The sequence below is a fragment of the Myotis daubentonii genome, chromosome X (genome assembly GCF_963259705.1).
Source record: "Myotis daubentonii chromosome X, mMyoDau2.1, whole genome shotgun sequence".
Taxonomy (NCBI): Eukaryota; Metazoa; Chordata; class Mammalia; order Chiroptera; family Vespertilionidae; genus Myotis; species Myotis daubentonii.
In genome coordinates this window covers 5,570,973-5,595,457 of record NC_081861.1, presented here as the reverse complement: position 1 = coordinate 5,595,457, position 24,485 = coordinate 5,570,973, and the positions used below count along the sequence as shown (strand labels likewise).

Genomic DNA, 24,485 nt, shown 5'->3' with positions numbered 1-24,485 from the left:
CATCATTGATGTTTCTCTCTCCCTTTCTCTTCCTCTCTGAAATCAATAAAAACATATTTAAAATAAAATAAAATAAAATCACCTAACAACTTTGAAAACCCAGAATACAGTTAAGAAAATGAGTTGTTCCTTAGTATTAGTGCTCTAGCCAGAAAGAAACATAAAATTAGATCTCATTAATCCAAATTGGGTAAAAGTAGCTATTTTAGCCATGAAAACGAATTCACTAATACCTGTGCACTATTTTAAAGACTTTCCCTCCCAAGCTGGTTTGGCTCAAAGGATAGAGCCATTGGCCTGTGGACTAAAGGGTCCTGGGTTCAATTCTGGTCAAGGGCACGTACCTTGGTTGCAGGCTCCTCCCCAGCCTGGGCCCTGGTTGGGGCTCGTGCAGGAGGCAACCAGTCAATATGTTTCTCTCACATAGATATTTCTCTCTGTCTTTCCCTCTCTCTTCCACTCTCCCTAAAAATCAATGGGAAAATATCCTCACATGAGGATTAACAAAAAAGAGGGGTAAAAAAAAAAGAAAAAAGAAAAGAAAGGCTTTCCCTTCGTTGGCCCTATTCTGAGAGCTATTTTTAAGCAGGTCTTCATTAATTGTACAATAAGGCCAGGCCAGTAAAGAAGAATCAAATTGCCATTTCCCAACTTCCTAAGTGAATCCATAGGATGACCACTGTTAAACATTAATCCAATTAGCGTGCTCCAATAATCAAACCTAAATGGAGGGCTTTAAAATGCGGGGTTACTCTAATCAATTCTTAAGGCCTAATACATCCTGAAATGTTAATACAACAAAACCTTATGATATGTAAGGAACTTCAGGAAACCTATATCCTCTAAGTCTCGTCCATCATTATTATAACATCTCAGTTTCTTGTTTTTAATATATTTTTATTGACTTCAGAGAGAAAAGGAGAAGGATAGATGGAAACATCAATTGAGAGAGAATCATTGATCAGCTGCCTCCTGAATACCTATCCCCCAACACACACACACACACACACACACACACATACACACACACACACACACACACTGGGGATCGAGCCCACAACCCATGTGCCTTGACCATGGAATCGAACAGTGACCTCCTGGTTCATAGGTGGATGCTCAACCACACACCAGCTGGGCAACATCTCAGTTTCTTGATGAATTAATCTAGCATGACTAAGAAGAATTAAAATTAAATAGCAGCCCTAACCATTTGGCTCAGTGGATAGAGCGTCGGCCTGCAGACTGAAGGGTCCCAGGTTCGATTCCAGTCAAGGGCATGTACCTTGGTTGCGGGCACATCCCCAGTAGGGGGTGTGGAGGAGGCAGCTGATCGATGTTTCTCTCTCATCGATGTTTCTAACTCTCTATCCCTCTCCCTTCCTCTCTGTAAAAAATCAATAAAATAGAGAACCAAGATGGCGGCATAGGTTAACGCCAGAGTTTGCTGCTTTGAACAACTACTTCAAAAGTGAAACCAAAAAACGGAAGGGACATCACCCAGAACCACAGGAACGCTGGCTGAGTGGAAGTCCTACAACTAGGAGGAAAGAGAAACGCATACGGACACTCAGAGGAGGCGCAGTGCTGAAGTCAAATTCTGAGGTGCGGAGTGCGCGGAGCAGGCTGGCAGCGGAGGGCGCGGTTGTTGTTTTCAATCGGGAGGGAGTCGCAGACTCTGAGCACCAGATCCGGGCGAGTCTTTAGGGACCCAGACTCAAACGGGAGAAGCGGGACTGTCTGGCTTCGGTCAGAGCGAGGGCAGCTTTCTCTCCGAGCTTTGCAGCGGGTGCTGGGACTCAGAGAGGCAGAGCCCCTTGGGACAGGACTGAGAGCCGCCATAACTGCTCTCTCCGGCCCACCCTGTTGATCCTGTGCGACCCGCCCCGCCCAAGCCCTGCACAGAGGCATTTGCCGGATAGCCTCAGGCAAAGGCTAGATTAGCACCTCCCTAGAGGACAGAAGTTCTCTCACTGCTGACACAGCTGATTCTCATAGCCACTTGGCCTGGAGGTCAAACCCTCCCTGGAATTAGCTACAACAATCAAGATTTATCTATAAGACTCCGAACAAAGACCACTAGGGGGTGCACCAAGGAAGCATAACAAAATGCGGAGACAAAGAAACAGGACAAAATTGTCAATGGAAGAAATAGAGTTCAGAACCACACTTTTAAGGTCTCTCAAGAACTGTTTAGAAGCTGCCGATAAACTTAATGAGATCTACACGAAAACTAATAAGACCCTCGATCTTATATTGGGGAACCAACTAGAAATTAAGCACACACGGACTGAAATAACGAATATTATACAGACGCCCGACAGCAGACCAGAGGAGCGCAAGAATCAAGTCAATGATTTGAAATGCGAGGAAGCAAAAAACATCCAACCGGAAAAGCAAAATGAAAAAAGAATCCAAAAATGCGAGGATAGTGTAAGGAGCCTATGGGACAGCTTCAAGCGTACCAACATCAGAATTATAGGGGTGCCAGAAGATGAGAGAGAGCAAGATATTGAAAGCCTATTTGAAGAAATAATGACAGAAAACTTCCCCCACCTGGTGAAAGAAATGGACTTACAGGTCCAAGAAGCGCGGAGAACCCCAAACAAAAGGAATCCAAAGAGGACCACACCAAGACACATCATAATTAAAATGCCAAGAGCAAAAGATAAAGAGAGAATCTTAAAAACAGCAAGAGAAAGAAACTCAGTTACCTACAAGGGAATACCCATACGACTGTCAGATGACTTCTCAACAGAAACTTTGCAGGCCAGAAGGGAGTGGCAAGAAATATTCAAAGTGATGAATACCAAGAACCTACAACCAAGATTACTTTATCCAGCAAAGCTATCATTCAGAATTGAAGGTCAGATAAAGAGCTTCACAGATAAGGAAAAGCTAAAGGAGTTCATCACCACCAAACCAGGATTATATGAAATGCTGAAAGGTATCCTTTAAGAAGAGGAAGAAGAAGAAAAAGGTAAAGATACAAATTATGAACAACAAATATGCATCTATCAACAAGTGAATCTAAGAATCAAGTGAATAAATAATCTGATGAACAGAATGAACTGTTGATTATAATAGAATCAGGGACATAGAAAGGGAATGGACTGACTATTCTTGGGGGGGAAAGGGGTGTGGGAGATGTGGGAAGAGACTGGACAAAAATCGTGCACCTATGGATGAGGACAGTGGGTGGGGAGTGAGGGCGGAGGGTGGGGCGGGAATTGGGAGGAGGGGAGTTATGGGGGGGGAAAAAAGGAACAAATGTAATAATCTGAACAATAAAGATTTAATTTAAAAAAAAAATCAATAAAATATATTTTAAAAAAAATTAAATAGCAACTGATGGTATTGTGGCAATGAACTACAAAGCTTAAAAAGCAAAGCTATTTGTGCCCCAAGTGGGACTGTCTTATACAATTACACTTTTATAAAAGTATATATGTATACATATCTTACTTAAGGAGGATGGCGCGCCCAACCTCACAATCCTCCTTCAAGGTCATTCTTTATTAAGTAGGATTCTACCTGTAGTATTTAAAAACCACTACAGAAATCACTTATATTATCTAATAAGACTTGCATTACCTTATTAGACTATAAGATGCTATTTGTTATGGTACCTAAAAAATGCTCTTCAACATATAGTGACTGGATTGCTTAACTAGTACCATGTTACTAATTTTTGATGAAAGAACATGTGTTTTTCAAATGCTACATCAGTGCTTCTAGGGCAAGGACTTCTTGTTCCATGTAAATTCACTTCCTTTGAAAACTAGAAGGCTGGTAGCTATGATGCAGTCCTCATTCTAAAATGGAGTTTAATTACAATTCAGATAGCCTGGAAGCATGGCTCAGTGGTTGTCAACTTATGAACCAGGAGGTTACGGTTCAATCCCCGGTCAGGGCACATGCACAGGTTGTGGGCTCAATACCTAGTGTGGGGCATGCAGGAGGCAGCTGTTATAATTCTTTCTCATCATTGATGTTTCTATCTCTCTCTCCTTTCTTCTCTAAAATCAATAAAATATATTTAAAAAACACACAAAACAATTCAGATAACTGAAGAACTTGTATATATATATTAGGGGCCTGGTGCACAAAATTCGTGCACTGGGGGGGTCCCTGAGCCCAACCTGCCCCCTCTCACATACTGGGAGCCCTCAGGGGATGTCCTACTGATGGCTTAGGCCCGCTCCCTGCTCCCCTTGGGGATAGGGCCTAAGCCGCAGTCTGGCCTCCCTTTGTGGGAGGCGACGGGACTGATCAGGGAATGACACCAGCCCCATCACCCCGCTGCTGCAGCCACTGCCAGTCACTGCAGCCACCAAGATTTTTTCATCAACACAGACTCCAGTCCCTTCACCATGAAAAAATGACAACTTTCTTTAGGCATTTTCAAGATGTCTTTCATAGGATATGACATTTCTTTATTATTTTTTTTTTAGCCTCACCTGAGGATATGTTTCCATTGATTTTTAGAGAATGTGGAAGAGAAAGGGAAAGACAGAAAGAAACATCAAAGTGAGAGGAACACTTTGATTGGTTGCCTCCTACATGAGTCCTGACCTGGGCCCTGGCCAGGGAGGAGCCTGCAACCTAGGTACGTGTCCTTGGTCAGAATTGAACCCAGACCCTGTGGTCAGCAGGCCAAGGCTCTATCCACTGAGCCAAACCGGCTAAGGCAGGATTTGACATTTCTTAGCCCTCCAGCAGTGGACCTTCGTTTTTTTCGCCAGGAGTGTGGTGAAAAACCCTAGATCACCTTTTTGGGTTCTTATTACCCAAGTTACTATGAATATTACTAGTGGTATACAGGGAGCTTAGCAAATGAGTGGTCAGAAAAGGTGTTTCCTCTATAGTTCACACCGATTGCTGGCTTAGCCCCCAGCCCCCAGGCCTAAAGCCTCAGCCAGAGGCGTTGACCCCCATCACCCTCCGATTGCAGGATAGGCCCCTCGCCCAGGCCTGACACCTCTGGCTGAGGTGTCTGTCCTGGGCAGGGGACCCCCATCTCCCTCCGATCCCCGGATTGGCCCCTCGCCCAGCCTGGCACCTCTGGCCAAGGCATCTGTCCTGGGCAGGGGACCCTCATCTCCCTCCAATTGCCAGGTCCACACCCCGCCCAGGCCTGACACCTCTAGCCCAGGCTTCAGCCCTGGGCAGGGGACCCCATCTCCCCCTGATCGCAGGCCCACCCTTGCCCAGGAGCCCTCTGGCTCAGGCCCTTCCTATGCTGTCCAGGGCCCACACAGGGCCTACCTCAGAGTGACTTGGGTGCCAATGATGTTCCCAGAGGCCAGGCCGGTGGGCACCTATGTATGCAAATTAACTGCCATCTTTGTTGGGTTAATTTGCATACTCATCCAATTGGCTGGTGAGCATAGTGGAGTGACACCAATTTGCATGTTTCTCTTTTATTAGTGTACAGATGTCCTATCTAATAATAGAGAAACATGGTAATTAACCATAACTTCGCTACCCGACCCATTGGCTAATCAGCGAGATATGCAAATTAACTGCCAGCCAAGATGGCAGCCGGCAGCCAGGCAGCTGAAGCGGACATGAACATGAGGCTTGCTTACTCCAGTGATGGAGGAAGTCAATGTTCCCCGCCTGCCGCAGCTCAGCTCTGAGCTCCAGATGACACAATGTTGCAATTACAGAACCTAAACAAACCCCCGAAACCTGCTTTCAGCCAGCGCGGCCTCAGAGCTTAGAGCGGCCAGAGATGGCAACAGAGATTCAATTATAGAATCTAAACAAACCCAGGTACCTGCTTTCAGCCGGCAATGGCCTCAGAGCTGGAGCCTGCTCTCAGCTCCAGTGACAGCTATAGAAGGTAAATTAATCCCAGAATAAAAAAAAAAAAAAAAGGAGAGGCTGGGAGCTTCAGTCGCCCACCAGCCTGAAAACAGCCCTCAGCCCCTCACCCAGACTGGCCAGGCACCCCAGTGGGGACCCCCACCCTGAACGGGGTGTGACCAGCTGCAAACAGCCATCATCCCATCATCCAGGCTGGCCAGGCACCCAAGCAGGACCCCCACCCTGATCCGGGACACCCTTCAGGGCAAACCAGCCAGCCCCCACCCATGCACCAGGCCTCTATCCTATATAGTCAACGGGTAATATGGAAACTGACCCTAACAGCAGAAGGACTGGGAATGACTAATCACTATGACACACACTGACCACCAGGGGGCAGACGCTCAATGCAGAAGCTGCCCTCTGGTGGTCAGGGCGATCTCACATGGGAGGAGCTCTGCTCAGCCACAAGCCAGGCTGATGGCTGCCAGTACAGCGGTGGTGGTGGGAGCCTCTCCTGCCTCCTCAGCAGCGCTAAGGATGTCCGACTGCAGTTTAGGCCTGCTCCCCACTGGCAAGTGAACATCCCCTGAGGGCTGCTGGGCTACCAGAGGGATGTCTGATTGCCATCTTAGGCCCAATCCCCTGGGAAGCGGTCCTAAGCCAGCAGGTGGTCATCCCCCGAGGGGTCCCAGACTGTGAGAGGGCACAGGCTGGGCTGAGGGACCCTCTATCCCCCCCCGAGTGCACAAAAATTTGTGCACTCAGGGAGGAAAAGGGGGTCTCTCAGCCCGGCCTGTGCCCTCTCGCAGTCTGGGACCCCTCGGGAGATAATGACCTGCTGGCTTAGGCCTGCTCCCGGGTGGCAGAGGGCAGGCCCAATCCCTAGGTACAGCCCCTGGTCGGGCTCAGAGCAGGGCCGATTGGGGAGTTGGGGCGCCGCCCCCTGTCATGCACAGAGCAGGGCGGATTGGGAGGTTGCAATGCCACCCTCAGTCACGCTCAGGGTAGGGCCGATTGGGGGGTTGAGGCACCGCCCCCTGTCACACTCAAGGCAGGGTCAATAGGGAGGTTGTGGCACCACCCCCTGTCACCCACAGAGCAAGGCCCATCAGGGGGTTGGGGAGTTCCCCCATGTCACTCACAGAGTAGGGCCCATCAGGGGGTTGAGGAGCTCCCCCCTGTCACTCACAGAGCAGGGCCGATAGGGGAGTTGGGGCGCCGCCCCTGTCACACACAGAGCAGGGCGGATCAGGGGGTTGGGGCGCCACCCTCTATCACCCACAGAGCAGGGCCGATCAGGGGGTTGGGGCGCCGCCACTGTCACACTCAAGGCAGGGCCGATGGGGAGGTTATGGCTCTACCCCGTCACACACAGAGCAGGGCCCGTGGGGGGGGAGGGTTGGGGCACCACCCTCTATCACCCACAGAGCAGGGCTGATCAGGGGGTTGGGGCGCTGCCACTGTCACACTCAAGGCAGGGCCGATGGGGAGGTTATGGCTCTACCCCGTCACACACAGAGCAGGGCCTGTGGGGGGGTGGGGGGGTGGGGTGCTGCACCCTGTCACACACAGAGCCGCAGGGCGATCAGGGGGTTGGGGAGCTCCCCCATATCAGGCACAGAGCAGGGCTGATCAGGAGGTTGGGGTGCCTTCCCCTGTCACGAACAGAGCAGGGCCGATAGGGAGGTTGTGGCCCCACCCCCTGTCACACACAGAGCCGCAGGGCGATCAGGGGATTTGGGCACTGCCCTCTGTCACGCTGATCCCGGTGCCGGGAGGCCTCGCAGCTCTACTGATCCCAGTGCTGGGAGGCATATTACCCTTTTACTATATAGGGTAGAGGCCTGGTGCACATGTGGGGGCCGGCTGGTTTGCCCTGAAGGGTGTCCTGGATCAGGGTGGGGGGTCCCCACTGGGATGCCTGGCCACCCTGGGTGAGGGGATGATGGCTGTTTGGAGCTGGTCACACACCCTTCAGGGTGGGGGTCCCCACTGGGGTGCCTGGCCAGTCTGAGGGCTGTTTTCAGGCTGGCGGGTGATGGAATCTCCCAACTGCTCCTTTTTTTTTTTTTCTTTTATTCTGGGCCAGCTTTAGCTCTGAGGCTCCAGCTCTTAGGCCTCTGCTCCTGAAAACAGGTATCTGGTTTGTTTAGGTTCTATAATCGAAACTCTGTATCAGCTCCAGCTCTGAGATCCCAGCTCGCTGAAAGCTGGTTTCTGGGGTTTTGCTTAGCTTCTATATTTGTTACAATGTTTCTTAAACTGCAGGCTCAGAGGCTGGAAGGCAGGCAGGGAACGTTGGAGTCCTCCTAACAAGCAAGCCTCATGTTAGTTTCAAGCTGCCTGGCTGCCGACCGCCATCTTGGCTGGCAGTTAATTTGCATATCTCGCTGATTAGCCAATGGGAAGGGTAGCGGTCGTACACCAATTACCATGTTTCTCTTTTATTAGATAGGATATATATATATATATCATGGACACAGACAATACGGTGGTGAAGGCCTGGGGTGGGGTGCAGCTGTGGGCTAGAAGGGGTCAACGGGTAAAAGGGAGACATCTGTAATACTTTCAACAATAAAGATAAAATTTAAAAAAAGAAATGAGGCGCTGATATTCAAAGTTTAATATTATATTTATTTTACTCTTTCCTATCTCACCCCCAATTCAGTCTCTGCCACACTTGTGATCTCTAGTATATGTTCATTATACAGACTGCCAGATGTAAGTCAATTGAAATTATTGTGAAAATAAAAAAGAAATGCTTACCAATTATTAATGCATCCTATGCTAGAAAAACAATAATATAGTTAATATTTGAGGACAAGCAGTTATCTTTCTGAAACACAGATCTGATCCGATCATTTTCTGATTTTCCAAATGTGAGTGACTCTGACAGCAATCTTTCATTTTATTTGTGTATGTTTGTGTGTGTGTGTGTGTGTGTGTGTGTGTGTGTGTGTGTGTGAGAGAGAGAGAGAGAGAGAGAGAGAGAGAGAGAGAGAGAGAGAGAGAGATTTGTTGTCCCACTTATGTATGCAATCATTAGTTGCTTCTTGTTTGTGACCTGACCGGGGATAGAACCTGAAACATTGGCGTATCAGGATGATACTCTAACCAACTGAGCTACCCAGACAGGGCCTCCTACAGCAATATTTTAAAACTTTCAGCATATAGGGGGAGGGGTAAAAAAAAAACTTTCAGCATATAGCCCTAGACAGTTTAGCTCAGTGGATAGAGCATCGGACTGCAGACTAAAGGGTCCCAGGTTCAATCCGGTCAAGGGCACATACCTGTGGACTCAATTCCCAACAGGGGACTGAATAGCGGGCAGCCAATCAATAATCCTTTTTCATCATTGTTTCTATCTCCCTCTCCCTTCCTCCCTGAAATCACTAAAAAAATATTTTTTAATTTAAAAAAATAAATTTTCAGCATATGAAGACCACTTAATGGGCACTTGACACAAGTGTGGACCAGGATTTTTAAAATATCTATCATAATGTTTAGAATGGGAAAAATAAAATATTTTAAAATGTATAATGATAATGATGACAATGATATTACTATTTTAGGTTTCATCAATGAGAGGGAGTAAATTATTGGCATTCTTTCATGGAGGTATCTATAATATCTGTCTTGATGACAAGATAGCTTTAGCTGTGGGTCATAGTCTACACATTCCATTGTTTTCCTTTTTTTAGAATTTTCATATTTAGTACAAAGAAAGGGTAAATTCATAAGACTTAGTTGTCAAGAATGGTAGCAAAAATTACCTACCCACTCAGAACCAACTACTAAAGTAGAAAGAAAGTAATGCAATGCAAAAGCCTTTTCAAGAAATGGTGTATTGCCTAGCCAGCATGGCTCAGTGGTTGAGCATTGACCTATGAACCAGGAGGCCACTGTTTGATTCCTGGTCAGGGCACATGCCTGGGTTGCAGGCTCGATCCCCAGTGTGGGGCATGCAGGAGGCAGCTGATCAATGATTCTCTCTCATCGTTGATGTTTCTCTCTCTCCCTTCCTTTCTGAAATCAATAAAAGTATATTTAAAAGAAAAAAAAAGAAAGAAAAGAAAAGGAAAGGAAAGGAAAGGAAAGGGAAGGGAAGGGAAGGGAAGGGAAGGGAAGGGAAGGGAAGGGAAGGGAAGGGAAGGGAAGGGAAGGGAAGGGAAGGGAAGGGAAGGGAAGGAAAGGGAAGGAAAGGAGAAGAAAAGAAAAGAAAAGAAAAGAAAAGAAAAGAAAAGAAAAGAAAAGAAAAGAAAAGAAAAGAAAAGAAAAGAAAAGAAAAGAAAAGAAAAGAAAAAGTATATTAAGGGTTCAGCTTCTGCCCTGGCTGGTGTGGTTCAGTTGGTTGAGCATTGTTCCATGCACCAAAAGGTTGCTGGTTCTCAGGTTGTGGGTTTGATCCCTGGTTGGGGTGAGTGCAGGAGATGTTTTTCTCTCTTTCCCTTTCCCTTATTCTCTCTTTCTAAAAAATAAATAGAAACATATTTTTTAAAAGAGTCAAACTTCTGGTGTATAAAAATACTCTGCCAAGGAAGGTAGAGAAAAATTATGCAACAAACCTAAAGGTCAAATTTAGGTACTTAGATAAGTCTAGATTTTTGTCTCTATACCAAAAAAATTAAAATTTAACTCAAGTTTTGAAGGCATAGTGTGCCCTAAATTTATATAAAATAATCCACTGCTCTAACAGAAAAATGATTCAAGTACAATTAGATGTCAACTTGACTAAAAGAAGAAAAGTCCTCAAAAGATTAATTTGCATTACTTGAGTCCTTAGTGGGGGAGTAGGAGTATGGCGGGGAGGAGGGGGGGGGGGAGAGGAAGAAACATTGAAACAGCTTTCCCAGTAGGGTAGTCTCTTAGGTCTAAAAACTTAACAATGGGTCTTTAGAAACACACTGCTTGAATGAGGAGGCATATAAATGAATGCATTTAGCTCCTTTCCCTTCATGGAAACCACTTTCTAATTTTTTCCTAAAAATCACATGATGCTTAAAACTAGAAAACCCCTTCAGATACAAGAAAGTAAATTGCTACTTGAGAATAATGTTTCTTTTAATCCCTAACCAATATGCCATTAGAAATTTACCTGGGGGCTGAACAGTAACTGATTAAATGAACTAGTTAAACTCTAACAAAAACACACGGGGAAAGAGGATAGAAAGAAACCTCATGCACCAACCCTGAAGCCCTGCTTTAGTAATATCAAAGTTGCATGAGGGTGCACTTATTAGCAGCAGCCTAAAGAAAGAAATAAGTATTCAAAGAAATGGGCAGGGCTAGTGGTATGTATCATACAACTTTAAATAGCTTAATTTTTAATGTATTTCAGTTTTTACAGGGGTATATTGTATTTTTGCAACATTGGAACCACATCTACACCAAATCAAAAAAAAAATCAACACTCTACATAGCACACATCAGCAGATATTCATCCTGGGGTAATTTAAATTTTACCTTTATTCTATAGCAAGTATTCAAGTACTAAGAGCCTACTGTATGCCATTTTTTATTTTCATACCTGCTCTCCCTTCCCTTATTTATTGGTTCATGCATTCTAGATCTCCCCATAAGTCACAAACCCTTTCACATTCCATTCACCTCTATATTTGAGAATATATAATAGCTGAAGTCCCAATAATTAATCAACATTTTTGGGATCTTTCTATCAATGTGTGCCTCCATTTTGCTTTCCCACTTACCTAAACCCAGTGTCTGAAAGACAAATGTTGGTGGAGTAGCCCTCCCAACTGAGCACTGGATAGTATCATAAGACCATGTTATACTTTACTATACTACCTTAGTTTGGTCCCTGGAACACTTATTCAGGGCAACTATTCCATTGGTACACATCTGTACAGCCATGCTGGTTATTAAATATTGAAATACCTCTGTAGCTATAGATAAATAACCACTCTTCCCCGAGGACTCTCCTACCCTCCAACTGTTCCCTAGTTGGCTCCTGAATGTTCTCATGATGCAGCAGTTGGAACACCAAGAGGATTCAGGATACTGCTCAGCCCTATGTCTTACATCCAAGTCTACGTTGTTTTGAGTTTCCCCAAGCATTCATTTCATGTAGGGACTGACTGTTGTGGTTCCTGCTCACAGCAGGTTAAAACTTAAAGTCTAAGAGGCAGGAAGGACAACAAAGAGGAAAAGCTCTATCCTAACTCTGCTGAAAGCGAGATAATAAAAAGGGTGATGACAGGTGTGAATAACAGAACTGCAGAAACTACAACCAAATTTCTGATGTTTACTATTGAGATGAAATTTCAGAGCTTCAGAAGTATAAAAGAAGGAGGTGAATGGCAGAAAGAGATGGAGAAAAGACTTTAAAGACAAGCATGAGTCTAGATTCTAACACCACCTTCTGACTCTTTGTTTCCTGTTGGATACAGCTCTATCCCCACTGGGTTGTAGTCATTTGCTTGGTGTGTATCTGCTATGTTTCCTACTCCCAGTATCTGCTCTAATCTGGAAGTTCCTGACCCAATCGATTTTCATTACCAGTCGAGCCAGGGTGCTAACTGCCAGAATTACCATACTTAGAAAAACTGCACGAGGGTTATGGCTTGGTATCTGCAGGCTCCCACTGGACTACAATGCCACAAAAATCTATAGAGAACTGGAAGTAAAGGGATTGGGTTTGATAGAGCTGCTGAACAGGTTGTCCATGTAAAGAAAATAGCCCTCGCCCTAACCAGTTTGGCTCAGTGGATAGAGTATTGGCCTGCAGACTGAAGGGTCCCGGGTTCGATTCCAGTCAGGGCACATGCCCAGGTTGTGGGCTCAATCCCCAGTGGGGGGCGTGCAGGAGGCAGCCAATCAATGATTTTCTCTCTCATCATTGATGTTTCTATCTCTCCCTCTCCCTTTCTCTGAAATCAATAAAAATATATTTTAAAAAAGAAAATAAAATAGCCCTCTGCTCCATTACTTTCTCTTCATTCCTTCCTTATCAAATTTACATGTTTATGGGATTGAAAACAGGATTCGGGAGTGTAAGGGGTGGGAAGACACTCCCTTAAAATGTACATTACATTCCACAGTGTTGGGAAACCCTTTGGTTAGCATGATTTTGTTTAATTACTTGTAATTATTGTTTTAGATGCAGCAATTCTCCAGTTCTTTCATACTAAGTCTCCACTGGTTTCTTTCTATTAATTTCAAAAAAAGTTGGGGACAAGAGATTAGCCATTATTCTTTGGTGGGGAAAAAAACTTCAGGAGAAGTACCAATTAAGAGATTCTTATTGAATTCATGGGAATAGTGTGCTGTCATGGACAGAAAATGAGTTAAAAACATATTCATATGAAATCTAGGAACTGCTCTGAAAGAAACACTTATACCTATGCATACCAATGTATGCATGTTATTCATTGAAGCACTGTTAGTAGTAGTAAAAACCTGGAAATAATGAAAGATTCCAGTGATGGGGGAATAAAGCAAGGGAAGAAGTAGACTGATGAGTACTGAAATAGGAAAATCCCACAAACATATGTGAAGAAAAACAAGTTACAAAATAATAAGTAGGATATGTTTTTAAAATAAATATCTGTGTGTTTACTGGATATAAAATGAATTGAAAGAGGCATATTAAATTATTTTGAGCAGTTATCTCTGGAGAGGGTTAAATTTTATATAAATGTGTATTATTTTAGTCTTTCTAGTGAGGTGTATTTATGTGTTATATAAGTGGTTTTAAAAAGGAAAAAAACAATGATAACACAGCTAGAAGAGTAGAAATGGGACAATGCAAAGGGCAGACTTCCATTCTGAGTAGACTAAATACTTAGGTATTTAGAAACAAAGCAGATGACAGTTTCTGGAAAACACCAAGAGGAAGATGGCTTACTGAGTTTTTCAATGAAAGTCAATGGGAAGAAAGTGTTCCTAATCAGACCTATTGTCCAGCAGTGAGAAGATAAGAATTTTAACCCTAGTTATACAACTCACTACAAGTGTCATGTTAGGCAATTGACTAAATTTCTGTGGATTTCAAGTTCCTCGCCTGTAAAATAAGGGGGTGATTAGCATGTATGATTTTTAAAGTCTTTTCCAACTCTCATTTTAGCAATGATTTTTTTGGTCATTCATACATTGTACTGAATAACTTGAGTAGATCTTAACTTTGAGGAATTCCAAATGGTATTTTGATTTCATAGTTATCTGAGAACACTCCTGGCAAGATCATAAAATTCACTCCCAATCTTTAAAAAAGAAAAGTAAGACTCAGCTCATCAATAAAGTACAGGACAACCTGGGACCCAATGCTTCTGACATATTGTCAACTAGAGCTATGCCAATATAGATACAGTATCCTTGGAGTATTTGCTAGCCATGTACCCCAGAAACATCCAACCAACACACACTCCATATTATAGCAACCCTTTCCTCTAACCCAGGGGTGGGGAACCTTTCTTCTGCCAAGGGCCATTTGGATATTTATAGCATCATTCGTGGGCCACACAAAATTATCACCTTAAAGATTAGCCTGCTATATTTGTCAAACATTTTTTCTTATTTTTGTCAAACAATTAACTTACCTGTAATGCCTTGGCAGGGCCAGACCAAAGTATTTCGCAGGCCTTACAGGGCCCGGGGGCTGAACATTCCCCGCCCCTGCTAAACCCAGTGCTACAAATTGGAACAAGGTGAGTTTAAAAATAATCCACTCAGGATTTATATTACTGCCAAAGGGCCTCTAAAATATATAATTTTTTGTTTCAAGAAGAGACCAAAGTGGCTTCCCTAATTGAAAAAGAAATGGAGAGCTTCCAGATTCAGCTCTGACTAATAAAAAGCTTAGAAGTTTCACTCCCATCCTTACAACGAACTGAACTGGACAAATAGAAAAATGAGTAACTTTTCTTGGGCCCTCCAGAAAGTTGAGGTTTCAGGGGAAACTGCAACCCCCAAATCTGAAGATACAGCCTTATCCAAAGAGGCACAGCTGAGATCTGCTTACCTAGAGTAGAAAACACTGGAACCACAATCTCGCAGGGACACTTAAATGGCAACTTTGACGAATTGCTGAAGGCTGAGTGTGGCCTTGCGTGGGAGTGAGAAACTCTTGTGGCCTACACTTTTGTGGGATCTACCTCCAGGTACTGCACCAAATTCTCAGTGAAGATTCAAGAAAGATCCTCTCCTGGCTCTGAGGAGGTAAAGAGTAATTACTGAAATATCCCAGAGCTCTCTATAACATAGAACTATGCTCCAGGGGAAAATTCTTTGGCTGAGCCTTATCCTAGTTGGGGGAAGGGCATTCCTCCCACTCCAGTACCCTCCCTTCTCAGCCTTCTTGTCTCATCTAAGAGGGGAAAAAAAACAGAGTCAACAAGGTCCTGTGCTTCCAGGAAATAGGTTGAGAAATCTGAGGTCAGGGATAGGAGTAGTGGGGGCAGGGAGAACAAAAGCATATACCACTGGACTAAAAGTTGTGACAGTCAAAGCCACAAAACACAGGCCCAACAGACACTGAAATTTAATCAGATGCTTATAAAATGGCCTCCTCCCCTGTACCTTACCACCACACCAACAGGGTTTTATTATAATAATAGTGAATTATAGCTGAAAGAGCTGCAAGACACAGAATCTCTATCAAGGAGATCGACTGAAGGAAACTCAAAAGGGGAGAGAAAAACCAGGACACTACAGGAATTAAATCCTTTGGTACTGATAGTTACACCAAACATTAAACACTGCTCAACTCTCCTGGCAGAGTAGTTTAGTTGGTTAGAACATCATCCCAATACTCCAAGGTGGTGGGTTTGATCCCTGGTTGATCATACAAGAAGCAACCAATGAATACACAACTAAGTGAAACAAATCAATGTTTCTCTCTCTGTCTCTCCCTTCCCCCCTCTCTCAAACAATAAATAATATTTTTTAAAATATTAAACACAGCCCACCTCCTAGCCAATTTACTACAAATCCTAACACAATGGAATTAAGCTAGAAACCAATCACACACAAAAATGGCTGGAAAATACCCCAAATACCCGGAAATTAAACAACACACTTCCAAATAACCCATGGTTCAAAAAAATCTCAAGAAAATTTTAAAAATATTTTGATATGAATGAAAATGAAAATACATGTCAAAATTTGTGGGATGCAGCAAAAGCAGTGCTTACAGAGAAATTTATAGCATTAAATGCAAATATTAGAAAAGAAAAATCTAAAATCAAAAGATCTGAACTTCAGCAAAGAAGATATGCAGATGACAAATACCAATAAAAAGATTTTCAACATCACTTGTCATTAGAGAAATACAAATTAAAATGAATAAATACCACTACATACCTATTAAAATGGCTAAAATCTGAAACACTGACAATACCAATTGCTCACAAGGATACAGAGTAACAAGAACTCTCATTATCGGGTGAGAATGCAAAATGGTACACCCCTTTGGAAGATAGTTTGACAATTTCTTACAAAACTAAACATAGTCTTGTCCTGGCCAGTGGTACTCAGTGGGTAGAGCATTGGTCTGTGCACCAGAAGGTTTTGGGTTTGATTCCTGGTCAAAGGCACATACCTAGGTTCGATTCCATACCCAGGTAGGAGTGCATGTGGGAAGCAACCAGTCAATGTCTCTTTCACATCGATGTCTCCCTTCCTTCCTTCCTTCCTTCCTTCCTTCCTTCCTTCCTTCCTTCCTTCCTTCCTTCCTTCCTTCCTTCCTCTTTCTCTCTCTCTCTCTCTCTCTCTCTCTCTCTCTCTCTCTCTCTCTCTCCCCCTACCCCATCCCTTCCACTTTCTAAAAATCAATTTTTTTAAATTCCCAGGGTAGAATGCAGTATGTGACAAAAGAATCTATATTACAAATATGTGAAACAGCCTTACTGAAGGGAATAAGGAAAATGGTGCTGACCTAAGTAACTGGAAATTAGCAAAGTCTGTAAGATCAAAGTAAAAAAAAGAAATTATGTATAAACACTGTACTCTAGTTGACAGAATATATATTAACAATTTGAAATCACCATATGCTAGAAGTGAACAATTAACTAATGGATGATGGATGGTGGGAGCAAAGTTTCTCACTACCTGGAGTGGGAGATTACAGACAAGCAGGAGGAGGAGGAGGCTAGAATGATCCGTGTGATAATGGAGGAGAAATCGAGACATCAGCATGATCTCAGGTTTAGCTTAATGTAGATTCAGATGGCTACATGTAGATAATATATCTATTTATAGATATGAATATATACATGGGTCAGTATATAGACATATAGTCCTTTACTGAGAGTCTGAGAGGGCCTAGAAGGAGCAATAGCCCAGTAGATAGGAACACTAGTGTCCAGATCTTGGTTTCTAACACCTTTCTCCACTAAAAGAAACCAGGGCTCCTTGGAGAAATGGCTGATTCTAGGACTGAGGAAGGAAATATATACCAGTAACATAGGTCTAGCATATTGTAGTGCCAGAAAGTAAGTAAGTCTCAAGAAAACCCAACAGTGACAGGGGTATGTCAGAGAGAGAGCCATTTGAAAGAGATCCATCTTGGCCAGTGCAGATCAGTGGTTGAAAGTTGACCTATGAACCAGCAAGTTGATTCCCGGTCAGGGCACAAGACCGGTTTGTGGACTTGATCATTGACTCTCTCTCATCATTGATGTTTCTCTCTCTCTCTCCCTCTCCCTTTCTCTCTGAAATCAATAAATTTTTTTTTTAAAAAAAGAGCTCCAAATAGCCAAACTGGAAAAGTTTGAACAAAATAAAAGGTAGTAATGTGCCGGGGCTGACAGATTACTCCGACACAGTTTCACTGTGGGGGCAAGGGCTAAGGGGCTTGCCCAGCTAAAGAAGCCAGGCCACCTCCATTGCCTGCCTTGTTAGGCCTTTATTAGAATTTTTATCTTTAGATACAATCAGTAGGGTGAGTAATCTTGGGAGGACACATGTGTTTACACTGTCCTCTAGGCAAGGGCACCCAGGGATTAAGCATAAGGATTCCAGTAAACACCCCAGGGTCTGCATATGCACAGGCTTGTTTGGAAAGATCAAGGAATAATTAAGGGTGCCACCTTCAACACTCCCCTAAGTCAGAATTCCAATAAACAGGGCAGGTGGCCTTCCACACATTTCTCTTTAATCAGAATGTCCTCCTTACAAACTTTACAACCAAGTCTCATGCTTCCCAACAGTAATGCATTATAACCTAAAGTATAAAACAAATAGGAGTCCCTGCTGATATAAATAAGTGATTTAATAAATAAATGGGAGGCAAGAGACAAATCCTCCATGCAGAACAATTACAATTAATTTCTATAGATAACTCTCAAGGAGGTAGGGTACAGTTCCCTAGTTCTTCAGTGTGGCCTATGCAGTGACATCCTTCCAAAGAGTACATCATGGAAAGGATGAAGAAAGAGTACCTTTACAGTAGAGAAAACTCACAAACAGTAGCTCAGTTAGGTGATCAAGAGCAACATCAGCAGTGACTAGTTGAGTGGCACTTTACCTCTAGTCTTATTCCAAGAAACCCATAACCCCAGCCTAATCATGAAAAAAAAATCAGACAAATCCCAATTGAGAAACATTCTACAAAATGCCTGGCCAGTTCTCTTCAAATGGTCAAATCCATTAAAAACAAAGTCTAGTAAACCATCGCAGCCAAGAGGAACCTGAGGACACATGATGACTAAATGTAGTGTGGTATCCTGGATGGGACATTAGGTAAAAACTAAATAAATCTGAATAATGCATGTACTGACAAAAGTATAAATAAATGAATAAATAAATGGGAGAGATTAGGGGGCATAAACTATAAAATCTGACCAGATATTTTCCCATTAAGTAACTTAAATGAAGTGTTTGAAGCCTGTGTACATCATCACAGGCCTGATTATAAAGGTTCAGCATATAAACCTGGTGTGTTGTTTGTAGTCCCAGAGAGCTTCTGATACAAGCTACTTTTTATCTAAAGCTCTAAAAGTCATTGCTTTTTATATTCTTCTGCAAGTTATATAATTTATAAATCCTACCTATTTTGAGAATAAAAGATTCTTTTGAAGTGGGATTATATATTTTTTTATTTTTTTTAAGTATATTTTTATTGATTTCAGAGAGAGAAAGGGAGGGGGAGAGAGGGATAGAAACATAAATGATGAAAGAGAATCATTGATGGGCTGCCTCCTGCACGCCCCACACTGGGGATCTAGCCTGCAACCTGGGGATGTGCCCTGACTGGGAATCAAACTGTGACCTCCTGGTTCATGGGTCAATGCTCTATCACTGATCCATACTAGCCAAGTGGGATTATATATTTTTAATTTTTTTGTTTCCATAGCATTTATCATACAGATAGATAGATGATAGATAGATAGATAGATAGATAGATAGATAGATAGATAGATAGATATTCAATAAAATATTATTGGTCTAATTGGGGGGGCGGGGGGAGCAGCAGCTACAATTGCCATTCTCCCAGGCTAAGTGTTTAGAAAAGTGTATTATGAAGGTGATGGATTCTGAATTCCCTTTCCTTGTCCTCCCTGCCCCATCCACATAATTGCTTGAGTCAGACAGTTTGGGAGAGGCTAACTGAGGTGATGATGGTAGGTTTTTCCATGAGCTGGGGCCCAAGATGTTTTCCATTTCTCTCAGGAGATAAAGTATGATCCTTTTTGATAGCATGGCAGAACAAACAGAACTATTTCACAATCTAACTTGGTGGATTTCATGTACCCGCATCGTTTTCATTTCAAAACTGTTTTTCCTTCCCTGGGACATTAGAAGGTTGTTGAAGCTCATGGGTGATCTAAGCACACTGTCACATGTAGGGGGCCATGACTTGTTCTCATATTCCGCCTGGGCTTTGAAGTCACTCATGACTCTCTTCTAGTTTATTACCCATATCTAATTGATCCTATCAAGTCCTCCTCTGAAATTTCTCCAGAACTTAATCTTTCCTCTCCATTCCAGTTGTCTTAATTCAGGCCTTTTGATCTTTCATCTAGATTGTTTAAAAATATCAGTTTAACTGGTCTTCCCGTCTCCAACCTACTCTTTTCCCAATCCATCCTCCACACTGCCATAAATTTTCTAAAACACAATCATATAATTTTCTAAAATTCAATCATATAATTCCTCTGTTTTTAAATAATTTGATGGCTTCTTGCTTACAAGATAAAGCCCAAAAGCATACACTATCTGGACCCCATCTAGATTTCTAACTAGATCTTCCACCCTATCCCTTGCTTTCCTCCCTCCAGCTCCAACTGCCACCATCCCAACCCTGGGAGGTTTAGACTTCTGACTCGCAGACTTTGGTTCCTTGAATAGAAAAGACTATCTCATGCTGCTGTGCCTTTACCTCTGTTGCTCTCTGCCAGGAATGTCTCCTCATTCAACAGAAAGTAGTAGCAAGGCACACTAGGTAGAAAGACAAGGAAGTGAGGTAAAGAAGGGAATCGAGGAGCATTACTAAAACAACACAGTGCTGGGTTCATATCTGGGTTCCCCATAAATATTAAATGAATGAATGGATAAATGAATGAATGAATTCTTGACCTCGAGGTCTAGGCTGCTGAAGCAGGCAAGTGAGAACAGATGGAATATGAGAATAGCTCTGAGTTTTTTCTTGTCACTCAAACCCTTTTTCTATTTTCCTTTCTCTCCCCTTCTTTCAGATCTCCATGTTTATGTTTCTTCTAATTTATAGACTACTATAACACTACCCCAGATGCATTTAACCATGTCATGCATAATTTATTTATTCATTCCTCATAAATCAATCCCTCTAGTCATCTGGAAAACAAGAACCACTTCTACTGTCTTTCAAGATCCTTTTAACTTATCTTTTTAGTACATGCTATTGTGCCTGGTACAAAATGTAGTATTCTATGCGCAGTTTCACCACCAAATAGCAAAAACTTTATGAGCTTTCTTGTAGTTGTTTTTACTAGGAAACCCCTCATGTAAACATCAAATAAAGTCAGAACAATTAAAAAGAAAAACAAGAAAGCTATATCACTGCAGGGTGACTGTGCTGGTTTTCATGGATCATGGAAAACAGCATAATTCTTTTATGGTCAGATATTGTAAACCACAAGCAGTCATTCTCCTATAAAGACTAGTGAAAAGTGGTGAAGGGCTACTCCCATAAAAACACACTCTACAATCATAAGCAATGCCAAAATTTTGTCTGCCTCAATTTCCTAGTCTATTATATGGGAACAAAGGGGTACATGCTTCCCCCAATCACCTACTGAGAGCAAAGTGAACACACAAAAAGTAGTTTGATGATCCAAATGCTATATGAAATCCTCGTGTGAGGATTAACGCGCCCCCCCCCTCCCCGCCGCAAAAAAAAGAAGTAATGCTGATATAACTAAGCTAAACTACTCTGATTTAGCCAGAAGGCTTAAGGAGAGGTAGCCAGTTTAAGTTTATGGAAAACCTAACTGACCCCTTTACTAGAGACAGTAATTGTTATAACTGACTCACTGTGGTTATAACTATACATAAGTGGAAGTGGTACACAAACATTTGTCCCTTTTGATGATTTTTCATCAAATACCAAATCATGAGTAGCTTTCTTTTATGAATTTTAAATTCAGGGGTTCTCTTCTGTAGCTTTCCTGAGATATCTTTACTAGGCAAATTTCTTATTATCCTTTTGAACCTGCAGGGTTTTTTGTTTTTTCCTATTTTTATTTTTATTGAATTTATTGGGATTACATGGTTAATAAAATTATATAGGTTTCAGGTATACAATTCTAAAATACATCATCAGTATATTGTAGTGTGTGTTCAACACCCCAAGTTAAGTCTCCTTCCATCACCATTTTTCCCCCTTTACCCACCTCTACCTCCCCCCACTCCCCTTTCCCTCTGGCAATCACCATACTGTTCTATGAATTTGTCTATTTTTGCTTAATCCTTTCACCTTTTTCACCCAACCCCCAATTCCCCTCCCCTTTGACCGCTGTCAGTCTGTTCTCTGTATCTATGAGTCTGTTTCTATTTTGTTTCTTACTTTGTTTTGTCATTAGATTCCACAGATAAGTGAAACCTGACTGGCTTGCAGTTTTCATACCTTTCTAACTAGTGTTATCTTCTATTGTCATTCTGTTCATTTTCATTCTAGTACTACTTATCACAATGGGTAATTAACTAGCTAATCTGTTTGTTTACTGATTTATCCAACTAAATTTAAATTCCAGGTCATCTTGGATTTTATCTAAATTAATTCCACCACTGTATCCCCGGTGCCTACAATAGTGCCTGGTTCATATAGGTGCTCAAAAACATATTTGTTGAATGAATGGGTGAAGGAGTTTGTCCTCACAATGACAGTGAAGTTAATTCAAACTTCTTAGGATGACATTCAAGGCCCCAACTTATTTGTTTGGCCTTATATTCTGCCCTTTTTATATCTCTGTATATTATAGCTGTTGATATTCCTGTAAAATCTTGCTTTCTGCCTGGAATGTTCTTCTTCCTACCATATAACTAATCTTTCAATTCCCTTTTCAAATACATGAACTATTTTGAAATCTTCCACAGACAAACACACACACACAAAACAGAATGCTTCTTCTACTAAGTTCTTATAAGAGTTATAACACTTAGAGGGTTATAATAGAAATTTAAAAATAATGAGTAATAACTAACATTTTATTTTACATTAACTCAATGCCAGGCACAGTTATAAGCATTGTATATGTTATTATCTCATTTAAGCCTGTAAAGCTACTCTAAGAGGTAGGTACTATCATAAGTCCTTAGGGGTCTGTTTAGCTAGCTAGAATTAAGGCAGGGATGGTTTCTTAAAGCCTTGCTAATTGCCAGACCTCGCAAAGAGTCTACAATAAGATATGTTCTTAGTACAAATTTGCTAAATAATGAATTCTGACAGTAGTCTCTGGTTCCCTTTGAGAATGGCAATTCCAATCAGTTAAAAAAAAAGAGAGTAGTTCTAAGTAATTATACAAATTTAATCTTAAAGTAATTCAAGTCCTTTCTAATTACAACAAGGAACTCAGAGGTGACCAAAGAAAAGGGTGATAAGGGGAGCTACGGGGGGGGGGGGAAGAAGAACATATGTAATAATCTGAAAAATAAAGATTTGTTTTAAAAGGGTGATATACCTAGCTATATAAAATTTTAAAATATTTGTAGATTCTTTTGTTCATGGTAAGTAGATTATTTTACTTTATTTTTAGATACTTTTTATGTTTCAATTACAGTTGATATACAATATAATATTAGTTTTAGGTGTATAACCCAGTGATTGGAAATAATACAACTTAGAAAGTGCCCCCCCATATGTCCAGTACCCACCAGGCACCATTTATAGTTATTACAATATTATTGACTATATTCCCAATGCTATACTTTACATCCCTGAAACTATTCTGTAATTACCAATTTGTACTTCTTAATCCCTTCACCTTTTCCACCCAGCCCCCCAAACCCCCTCCCATCTGATAACCATCAGACTGTTCTCTGTATCTATGAATCTGTTTCTGTTTAGTTTGTTCATTTATTTTGTTCTTTAGAGTCCACATGTAAGTGAAATCATATGGTATTTGTCTTTCTTTTGGCTGACTTATTTCACTGAACATAATACTCCCCAGGTCCATCCATGCTGTCACAAAGTGTAAAATTTCATTCTTTTTTATGAGCGGGCCATATTCCATTGTAAATATGTAACACAGCATTTTTATCCACTCATCTACTGATGGGCATCTGGGTTGCTTCCATAGGTCGGCTATTATAAATAATGCTTCAATGAACATAGGTATGCATGTATTATTTTGAACTAGTGCTTTGGATTCCTTCAGATATACACCTAGAATTGACATTGCTGGGTCATAATGCAGTCCCATTTTTAATTTTTTGAAGAACCTCCAAACTGTTTTCCATAGTGGCTGCACCAACAGTGCATGAGGGTTTCCTTTTCTCCACATCCTCACCAACACTTATCATTTGTGGATTTATTTACTTATGATAGCCATTCTGACTGGTATGAGGTGATACCTCATTGTGGTTTTAATTTGCATTTCTCTGACAATTAATGACATTGAGCATCTTTTCACATGTCTATTGACCTTCTCTATGTCCTCTTTGAAGAATTGTCTATTCAGATCCTCTGCCCATTTTTTAATTGAACTGTTTGGTGTTTGTTTGTTTGTTTGGTGTTGAGTAGTGTGAGTTCTTTATAAATTTTGGATGTTAACCCCTTATCAGATGTATTATTGGCAAATATGTTCTCCCATTTAGTAGGCTGTCTATTTATTTATTTATTTTGCTGTGCAAAAACTTTTTAGTTTGATGTAGTCCCCTTGGTATATTTTTTCTTTTGTTTCCCTTGTCTGAGTATTTGTAAATTAAAAAATAAAGTTAATAAAAGCAAACCAGAAATGGGAAAAATATATTTAACCTATATTAGACAAAATATTAATAATATTATGTAAACAGAAAACTTCCAAAATAGAAATTTAAATGGTTAGTAAACATCAAAATATGCTCAACCTCATTAATTTAAAAAGGCAAACTTTAAATCATAATGGGAAATTATTTATTTATTTATTTATTTTACTTATCATAACATATAAGGATGAAAAAAATAATTATAATATTCAGTACCAGTAAGGTTGTGGAGAAATAAGCAGTCTTATACACTCATGACACAGACACACTTTCAT

General features: G+C 41.6%; 1 protein-coding gene across 4 annotated transcripts in view; it reads right to left on the bottom strand.

Annotated features, from left to right (window-relative positions):
• The window catches only part of CLCN5 (chloride voltage-gated channel 5), a 175,279-nt gene that overhangs the window by 34,681 nt on the left and 116,113 nt on the right, over positions 1-24,485 (bottom strand). The window contains exon 1 of one of the 4 annotated variants that reach the window (XM_059679916.1): positions 14,789-14,926. The exons of the other annotated variants lie outside the window; for them this stretch is intronic. The gene's annotated coding sequence lies outside the window, so the exon portion shown is untranslated. Of the gene's footprint in view, positions 1-14,788; positions 14,927-24,485 lie in introns of those variants that run through there. 4 annotated transcript variants of the gene reach the window in all.